Source organism: Abramis brama (assembly GCF_963993115.1).
Source record: "Abramis brama genome assembly, chromosome: 14".
NCBI lineage: Eukaryota > Metazoa > Chordata > Actinopteri > Cypriniformes > Leuciscidae > Abramis > Abramis brama.
In genome coordinates, this window is record NC_139976.1 from 3,617,824 (window position 1) to 3,627,176 (window position 9,353).

Here is a 9,353-nt window from a genome sequence, read left to right on the forward strand (position 1 = left end):
TTTATTTCATAAACATATGTAATAAACATATGTAATAATATGCTCATTACATAAACATATTTGATAATTGTACAGTAAGGGAGGTATTGTCAAAATCTCACCTGTCTAATAGTGGCTCTTATAGTGTTCTTCTAATATATTATTAATAAGCTGATACTATATTTAAAATATACTGGGAACACATTAATGTGAAGCTAAAAATATACTTAAGCTAGTTCTAAAACATATTTAAAGTGTATTAAAAATACAATTTAAAGAAGTGCTATTAAATTACACTAAATGTACTTAAAATAGGTCCATTTTAACACAATTAAGTATATTAAAATATATTACTATTACCTTAAAATTGAACTTAAATACATATTAAAGTACATTTAGTATACTTTAAGATGTCTCAAAATAACACAATTAAATATATAATTAATACAGTACACTTAAAATACATTAAGTATATCAAAATAAGCACAATTTAAATATATTTCCTTTTCACCTGGGTGTACAACTTCAGCAGGACATCCTTACCACTATCACTCAGGTTCTCTAACATAGAGTAGCATATATTGTCTTTCCCTGGAGCTGAGTTTCCTAATTTCCTCAGTGCTCTATTCAATTCTCCTTTTGTGAATGTCACATTCAGACTATCACTTTCCCCATCCCCATTCTCAATCACCCTTAGATATTTAGACACAGTTTCTTCTCTCCCTTTTTTTCTTCATTACTAAGGTTTTCTGAACTGTGTATTTTAGCTAATGTTTTTCCTATAATTTCTGCTTTCTCCTTACTAGAGGTTATACTGTCAACTCCATTAATCATCACGGGATACCCATATTCCCTACCATTTCCTTTCATTTTCCTAATCATCTCCCAAACCTTCTCTATTGGAGTAGTTCGTCCTAAAGAGTCGCAAAACTTCCTCCAGTATACTCCCTTTTTGCTTTCCTGAAATTTTTCCTTACCATTGCTTGCGCTCTCTTGTACTCTATCAAATGCTGGAAATTGTGTGTTCTCTTAAGTAATCTAAATGTTCTTTAACAGCTTCCTTACACTCTCTTGACCACCATGGCACTATTTTATTCAAGCATTAGGTTTGGATTTTGGTATAGTGGCATCTGCTGCTGCTATAATGCTTGAACTTATTTCTCTAGTTAGCACTTCAATACTTTCACTTCCATCAACAAATGATAGCCATTCCTCACTTAGCTCTACAAACTTATCCCAGTCAGCTTTCTCTACAAACCACTTCTCTACTTTCACTTCATTCTCTTTCTCTATCTCCACACCTGTTTGTACCTTTATAGGATAGTGATCACTACCCACTGTATTCCCTCTTAACACCTCCCATTCACATTTGTCCGCCACATTTCTAGTACCGAAGGTTAAGTCTATTGCTGACTCTGTCCCTCTAGACACATCTATCCTTGTACCAGATCCATCGTTAAGACAGATTAGCTCTTCCTCTTCTATAAATCCTTCCAATACCTTCCCATTTACGTCATCTTTATCACCCCATAAAGTGCTATGTGCATTAAAATCACCAAATGACTCTGCCTTCCAAATATTTCCAAATTTCCTCAAGCTGGCTGCTTTCTAACTGTTTACATGGGTTGTAAAAATTAATAACTTTAATATTACCCTCTTTTACCCACACTTCCACAGTGACATATTCCAATTCCCCTCCTTTCTTAATTTCACTGTACTGCAACCCTCTCTGTATAAAAGTTATAACCTTTACCATTCTCTCTGTCCCTTCTTACTGCATTATACCCTTTTATGATGAAATCTAGCCTGGGAATTAACCATGTTTCTTGAACACAAATAATATTGGGCTTCTCCTTAACATCTTCCACATATTTCTTAAACTCCTGGCCATTCGCAATTAAGCTCCTGGCATTCCACTGGAGTATTGTTAACACCATTAAGAGGATCCAACCCATGACTGTGATTGTTGAGTTTCCTCAAGGGTTCCTCTAATATTTTCCCACTGTAACCCTTTCACATCCAAATACTTCTCAGCAGTTTTTACTATAATCTTAATCCTTTCAGTCCTACTAGTCGTCTGGGCTGAGCAATTAATGATTTCTGCCATGAAAAGCACAAAGCCTATTTTGCTCACTATCAAAGTTTCTTCCTGAATCCTGTCACACTTTACACATCCATCATTGTCTTTACTCTTGATCACTGCATTTGATGATTTCTTTGGTACTTTCCTGGCTGCTTCAGCATACGTGATTTCCTGTTACACTTCTGCACTTTTTGCATTCTCTTGCATTCTCTTATTCACACCTCACACCCACCATATGCTGCACTATGCTCCCCACCACAATTGCAGCATTTTTTCCTTGCCCCTTCTTCACATTCATCATATCCTCTAATTCTGCTTTGAACTTTCACCCCTTTTACTTTCTGTCCATTTAATGCATTTACCCTGACTGCCTTCTTTTGCTGATCCTCATCCTTGCACTCCACCAACAATGATCCATTCCTTAATTTTTTCACACTAATAATTACATCCCCAATTTCCTTATATATGGCTTTCGAAAGTTGTATAGGACTCCATACATCAAAAGTCGCTCCCTCCTGCACCAGTGTGATAAATACCTTAAACTCTGTTCCTTTTCCCCTATCTTTTACCTCAGAATAATCATCTGGCATTTGCAATGGCTTCTTTTTCTTCCGCTTATTTCCACTCACACTCGCGCCCTCAACATCCATCATCACTTCCTACTCCGTCCTTCCTTCAGTCCCACGTGGTGCGGCCGCCTGTTGTGGTTCGTGAAGCTAGCAGAACGCCCTGGCCCTGTCCCAAATGGCACACTCCGGACTTGTGGACTTCCTCAGAGTCCACACTTTGGTGACGTCATGTAGTGCAGACCTATAGGGCCCTTGGCGCGAGTCCATGAGGGCGCATTGAGAGGTATTTTTGGGACAGACTCGATCGGCACGCCGGAAATAACGGCCTGGTTGTTGTTGGCCAGGAGAAATCACAATTTTGCGCTCCGACGTCTTGTCTGCATGTCAACTATACATCCTAATTTTACAGTTCTATATTTTGATATTGTGCATATCACCTGGGCATTAAACAATAGATATATCATGCTTATTTAAATTATGTATACAGTTGTACATAATAATAGGCTACATAATGTTCCATTTGAACTAAGATTACAATTTTAAAACATAATTTAAACATAATTTTTTCAATTTACAGGTTTCAATATTCATACTATGTTTACATTGATATGACTCAGTAAAGCCCTGACATTCGGTTCTATTTATTTAATGAATCATAATGCGATCGTATTATTAAACGCGCTATTATTATGTTTGAGACATCAACCACTGGTCGATGACCATAATGTTTGTATAAACTGTAGGTAACAACTGGTAAAATGTACATTTAGGTCATAAAAACCGTAATATTTCTTCTCAGCCATGTCAACAATTATCCGTGAGTGAAATCTCCTCCCATCCGTTGTCTGATTGGCCTTTCGCAAGGATTCCTGGGTAGTTAAAGTGCATGGAGCCTGCTTCTATGCGGGCTTTGCGGAAGACCGCTTCAAGGGTACAAAGGGGGCGCTGCTGAGCACACTTCAGAGCGGTAAAATGCAGAATGGGACGGCCTACGGACTCGTAGACTCAGCGAGCACGCGCAATTCAAGTCCACGAGACCGAAAGTCCGCATGAAGTGCGCCATTTGGGACAGGGCCCCTGTCGGTACACGATCCGTTTCACGCATGCGCATAATTACGTACGTTAAATAATAAACGGGTTTTTATGGACGTATTTTGTTATTCTGTGCCATGATGAAGACAGAAATATTATGTCGGTGCCTGTAACAGTTTTATACACTGCTGTCACGTTATTTGAGCTGTTTCTGGATGAAGGTAGACTGCTGACAGTGAGTCGTGTTGACAGTTAAGGGAAAACTTCCTAATGTCAAGTTTAAAATGAATACGCGCTTAAGGTGCGTGACAAAAACACACGCGCACACGCGACTGAAATATCTAGAGAGATTTCACAATTTGGAAACTATGATCATCAGTTTCCTTCTTAGACCTTAACATCTTAAATCATTTATTCACAGGCGATTCAAAATTATAAATATGCTGAAAAGACACTAAACAGCTGTTTTCTGTGTTCCAAAAGTAGCAAACTCCCGACAAACAGACTGGGAACATGGGAAGACAGAACCAATTAACACATACTATAAACTAACCTACAGATCAGAGCCAAAACATACTCTAAACATGAACAAACAAGCTCAAAACGTGACAATTATATACCTGTATAACGCCAGAGGAGAACTGGACCCTGACTGAGCCTGGGTTCTCCCAAGGTTTTTTTTTTTTCTCCATTAGGTCACCTGATGGAGTTTTTTTGGTTCCTTGCCACTGTTGCCTTTGGCTTGCTCAGTTGGGGATATTTTTGGAATATTTAATTTATTTTATCAATCAATAAATTCCACTAGAAACAAACCTTGTTGTATTATTTTAATTTAATACTGTGAAGCTGCTTTGATACAATCTGTATTGTGAAAAGCGCAAAAGTATATACAAATATACTTGACTTGACAGTGAATTCTGTTCTTTTATTTCCACAATTTGTTTGCACAAAGAATTTGAATTCTCCTGTCATTACTGTAGTTGAACTGAAACTGCACGTGAAGCTGTTTCTCTGTTCACACTTCACAGGAAACTCTTCTCTACAGATTTCTGAGTATTTATAGTTCTCAGGGTACTGAAACTTATACACTGTAATGCAGCATTGAGAGTTCTTCAGAGAGACGCTGCAGGTGAGAGTTACTTCTTCACTCACAGTTCCAGTCACATCCTCACAGCTTACACTGATGTTATCTGAAAAATAACAGAGTATATCATACAGCAACTGATCACAACACATCCAGACCTGATGTGTCTGTGTCCATATAAGTAATATAAAAATTATACAGTGACTCTTTTATGTTTTTGTACATTAGAACATCAATATAATTTGATCTTTAGCTATGGGTGACACTGCTCCCTGACTCTAATGGATTTCCCTCTATTGTGTAAATCTATAGGCCTGTATAAGGTCAATCTTTGATTAAATCTATATGTGTTAATTCTAATTACATCTTAATTCTAAATATACTGTATATATGTAATATATGTAAAGACATTAGCTCAAAGGGGAAATATTAATAATAATCCATAATTAGGCTACTAATTATGATTAATTATTAATATTTGGGTCAGTTAATTAGATTAACTTTGAGGTAAGCTAATTAATATTACAATCAATTAATCAGTTCCAATGAACTCTTTGATTATTCATTTATTCTAAGAAAAGTGTATCTTTCATCGTCACTGAAAAATAATTATTCCTTAGCATGTACAGAAATTAGAGCATACTGTAACAAGATCAAAATCGTAAAAGGGACTTTGTATGCAAACAGAGGATTTGCACGGGCTTGACGAAGTGAAGGATAGGAGGAAAAGGACAGTTTTCCTATTCAGATTATGCTTATTAGTTATTATCAATCCTCAGAACTATAGTTATGCCCTAGTAATCGTTGAGATTACTTGTGCAGGGTCATAAAAATGAGTGCACTTGTTGAAAATAAACAAAATCACAAATAAAGGTGTCTCTGGTTCCTTTCTGGGCCGCATGGGGCAGGTGGGAATTTTCTTGACTCAAAGTTCCACTAACGTTTGTGATTGGTTCAATCTGACAACCAATCGCAAGAGGGGAGAGAATTGCAGAGGCGGGGCCACCATTTTGAAAATTCCCGCAAATATTCCCACCGGTGCGCAGGCAGGCAATTAGGAACTGATTATCGCTTTTGCGGTGCGCAGGCAAGAGGAACTGATTATCATTTTGCGGTGTGCAGGCAAGAGGAACTGATTATCATTTTGCGGTGTGCAGGCAAGAGGAACTGCAAGAGGAACTGCAAGAGGAACTGCAACTGGAACGGCAACTGGAACTTATCATTTCAAAGTAAGTTTGTAAAAACAAAAACGTAATTTCCTTGAAAATAGAGCATTGTATGTAACAGTTAGCACTATGTGTGATTTTCTTTCTGCCCTCGAAATCATAGTATAATGGTGCAGCTTGTAGCTTAAGGGTAGGCTAGCCTACTGTTTCAGAAGCAAGCTAGTGTTGTAGCTTGCATTAAAATGTTGCAGTAACTGTTGCCAGCGGTTCTTATCACAAAAATGTAGAAGAACAAGATCATTCAGAAAAACGTCAACTTTAGTGTGTGCACATAACTTACATGTAAACCATAAGCGCTAGCTAAGCTAGCTAGTCAAGCTAATCAGGTGAGCTAGAAAGTACATTGCAATAAGCTTTACTGTACTCATATTCAAAAAATCAATGACTATTTAGGGCGTTGTAGTCTAATTTATAAATTTGGCTTTTCTTCATGACTGTTAGTATCATCTGGTCCCAGGGCAGAGACTGTTTTCTATGGAATGCCAAAGCTGACTTTATTTTAAATAAATAAATAAATGCATAAATATACGAAGAAATGTAAAAGAGCAAAAATACATAAATATACAAAGAAATGTAAAAAAGTACAAATAAATTAGTATTTATACTTTTATTTCCTTAAAATATAATATTCCTTATTCCTATATAAAATTTTATTTTTTCACACATTTATTTATTTCAACTTATTTCCACATTTATTTATACAAGGTGTCACTGTGGCCTCAAAGCTTTAGCACTGCCACTCTGATTGCTGATAACACGCCCCCCTCATTAGCATACGGACAGAGAAATGTGGAAATAAATAAATGTGGAAATAAATAAATGTGGAAATAAATAAATGTGGAAATAAATAAATGTGGAAATAAATAAATGTGGAAATAAATAAATGTGGAAATAAATAAATGTGGAAATGAATAAAAGTGGAAATAAATAAATGTATAAATAAATAAAAGTGTGAAAAATACAATTATACATAAATAAGGTAATAAAAGTATAAATTTTTTACATTTCTTCGTATATTTATTTATTTATGTATTTATTTATAATAAAGTCAGCTTTGGCATTCCTTAGGTTTCCCACAATTTTGTCCCAGGGCAGGTGAATCCATCCTGGTCTCAGGGCAGAAGTTGTCTGAGGGCAGGTGAATCTCTCCTGGTCTCAGGGCAGACAGATATTTCTAGATTTTGGCTTTTCTTCATAGTATCATCTGGTCCCAGGGCAGAGACTATTGTTTCCTACAGTTTTGTCCCAGGGCAGGTGAATCCCTCCTGGTCTCAGGTCTGCACTGATCCCAGGCTACCCTGCCCTGGCTTAGAATTAGTTTGAGGCCAGTGTCTTTTCCCCCATTTAAGTTTTGCCTCAGGTATGTAAGTATCATAGTTTATAGGTTGTCATAAGTATCCAATTTAATGCTTCAGCAGAAATACATGTTTTTAATTTTTGTCTTTTGTCTTTGCCTGTAAAGGGAAACTTAACCAAGCCAAATGAACAGTAAGTTATTCAAAACTATTTTTTTCCTAATCTGTTACTCATTGGCGTCATCTGCATACATAATGATATAATTTGCATACATCCGACCAGGCAGAGCACATTCCGGTACTTTTTTTAGCTGGTGTTTTTAGAACGATTAGACACATGGGCAACACAAGGTCCGGGCACTTGCAAGATTGTTTTTATGTAATAGGTCCATGATGAGGCTGTAGCCTACCAAAAATTTGTGAAATAATGAGAAGTGCTGGTGAGATTACAGCCTGTTATAGAATAAAATAAAATGAGACGCAGCTACTTTCATGAAGCTTGCCACCCTCTCACAGTCTTAACAGTGAATTACATTTTTTATGGAGCTGTTGCACTAAAAAACAATCACCATGGCAATGACTACACAATGAAACTTGCATTTAGCTAAAATCTATCCAACAATAAGGGCCAATATACAGTATGGTTATGAGTTTATGGTATTGCATAAGTTATTGGCCATACAATCAGAATATGCAAAATGTGTGCCATAAAAAGTTTGTGATGGTGCCCTTACCTGTGTTGCAGCTAGCTAGGGCACACTCTCACACACTGTGTCCTGTCGCTCCCCACTGTCCTATCTGAGGCAAAGGCTACTATTTTACTGTAATTCCAAATTTGTGTCTCGTTTTTCATTACTGCAGCTACATGGATGGCCTCAGCGAAGCAGGACTGACATTATCCAGCTCTGCTGCTACAAAGTTAACTTGTTACACTTCACGTGTGAATGCACCAATTTCCGGATGGGAAACATATGCAAACATCTTCTCTTGGTGAAGATGGAGGTAGGCAGGAGAGGTATTGACATTGAAAAAATGCGGAATAATAAAGCGCTAGAAATCATCAGCCTCCGTCTCTATCAGCAGACTGAAGATGAAATAACCATCTTCAATAGTGATGGGACTATGAGTATTGTGAATAGGAAAACTCCGACTTTGTGCACATGCATTGCTAATAGTTTTGGAGAAAGATGTGTTTGCATACATGTCACACATGTCCTCAAGCCTCAAGACATTCTCACAGACAACAAAGAAAATGCACAAGTGTCTGAAGCCTCCCATGGGAATCCTCCCATACAGTCCATGTTATCAGACCTACTAGAGTGGAGCAAGTCCGAAGCATTTGAACATACCCCTGAACTGTACAGTACCATCCAAAGAGCACTCAAGCTGGCTTTTGGAAAATTCACTGCTGTGTCCAGAAAAAGGAAAATTACCCCTTTACATGGTTACCGTAAAAAAATTAAAAAAGCTAGACTGCAGAGAGAACTTTAAAAACAAAAGAAGAGCAAGAAGAACTTAATTCTGTTATTCTGGAGGTGCCATTGTTTGCATGTGAAAGCGCCCGTCTTGATTGGTTGATGAATTTTCTTGGTAGTTGATAAGGTAAATAAAATACTGATAATTAAATCAAAGTTTTATGAAGTTTTGGGAAATATATAGACTTCTTACATTAATGGCAGAAGCAATAGTAGTGTTTTACCAATATGAAATGTAAATTATACCAGCAGAGTGGTGAAGTACACAGGTCCCGTAATTCAGTAAAAGTATTGATCCCCAAGAAAAATGTACTCACAATTACAAATAAAGAAAATTGCTTTATAACTTTGATGCTTTGATACATTCTCAGTCCAAAACCAAGACTTTCCATACATTCTTATGGTTTAACTTAACATGTATTTGGCAAATTATGTTTTCACCCTTGTGTTGTCTTCTCGTCAACCTTGAGAAAAAAAAGAAAAAAAACCACTTTCTTCAACGTTTGACGCCATTTTTTCACAGTTTGTTTTTGCTTTTTCCAACGTTTTAAATTATTTCTTTTACACATTTTCAGTGCTTATTTCTACGTCCCATATTTTCTGATATAAA

General features: G+C 36.8%; 1 long non-coding RNA gene across 1 annotated transcript; it reads left to right on the top strand.

Annotated features, from left to right (window-relative positions):
* The first annotated feature begins 5,913 nt into the window (after positions 1 to 5,913).
* On the top strand, positions 5,914 to 9,089 carry LOC311096511. The gene is made up of 3 exons (XR_014609047.1): positions 5,914 to 5,976; positions 7,436 to 7,461; positions 8,130 to 9,089. It is a non-coding gene; the product is annotated as an uncharacterized lncRNA (long non-coding RNA).
* Positions 9,090 to 9,353: the final 264 nt, after the last annotated feature.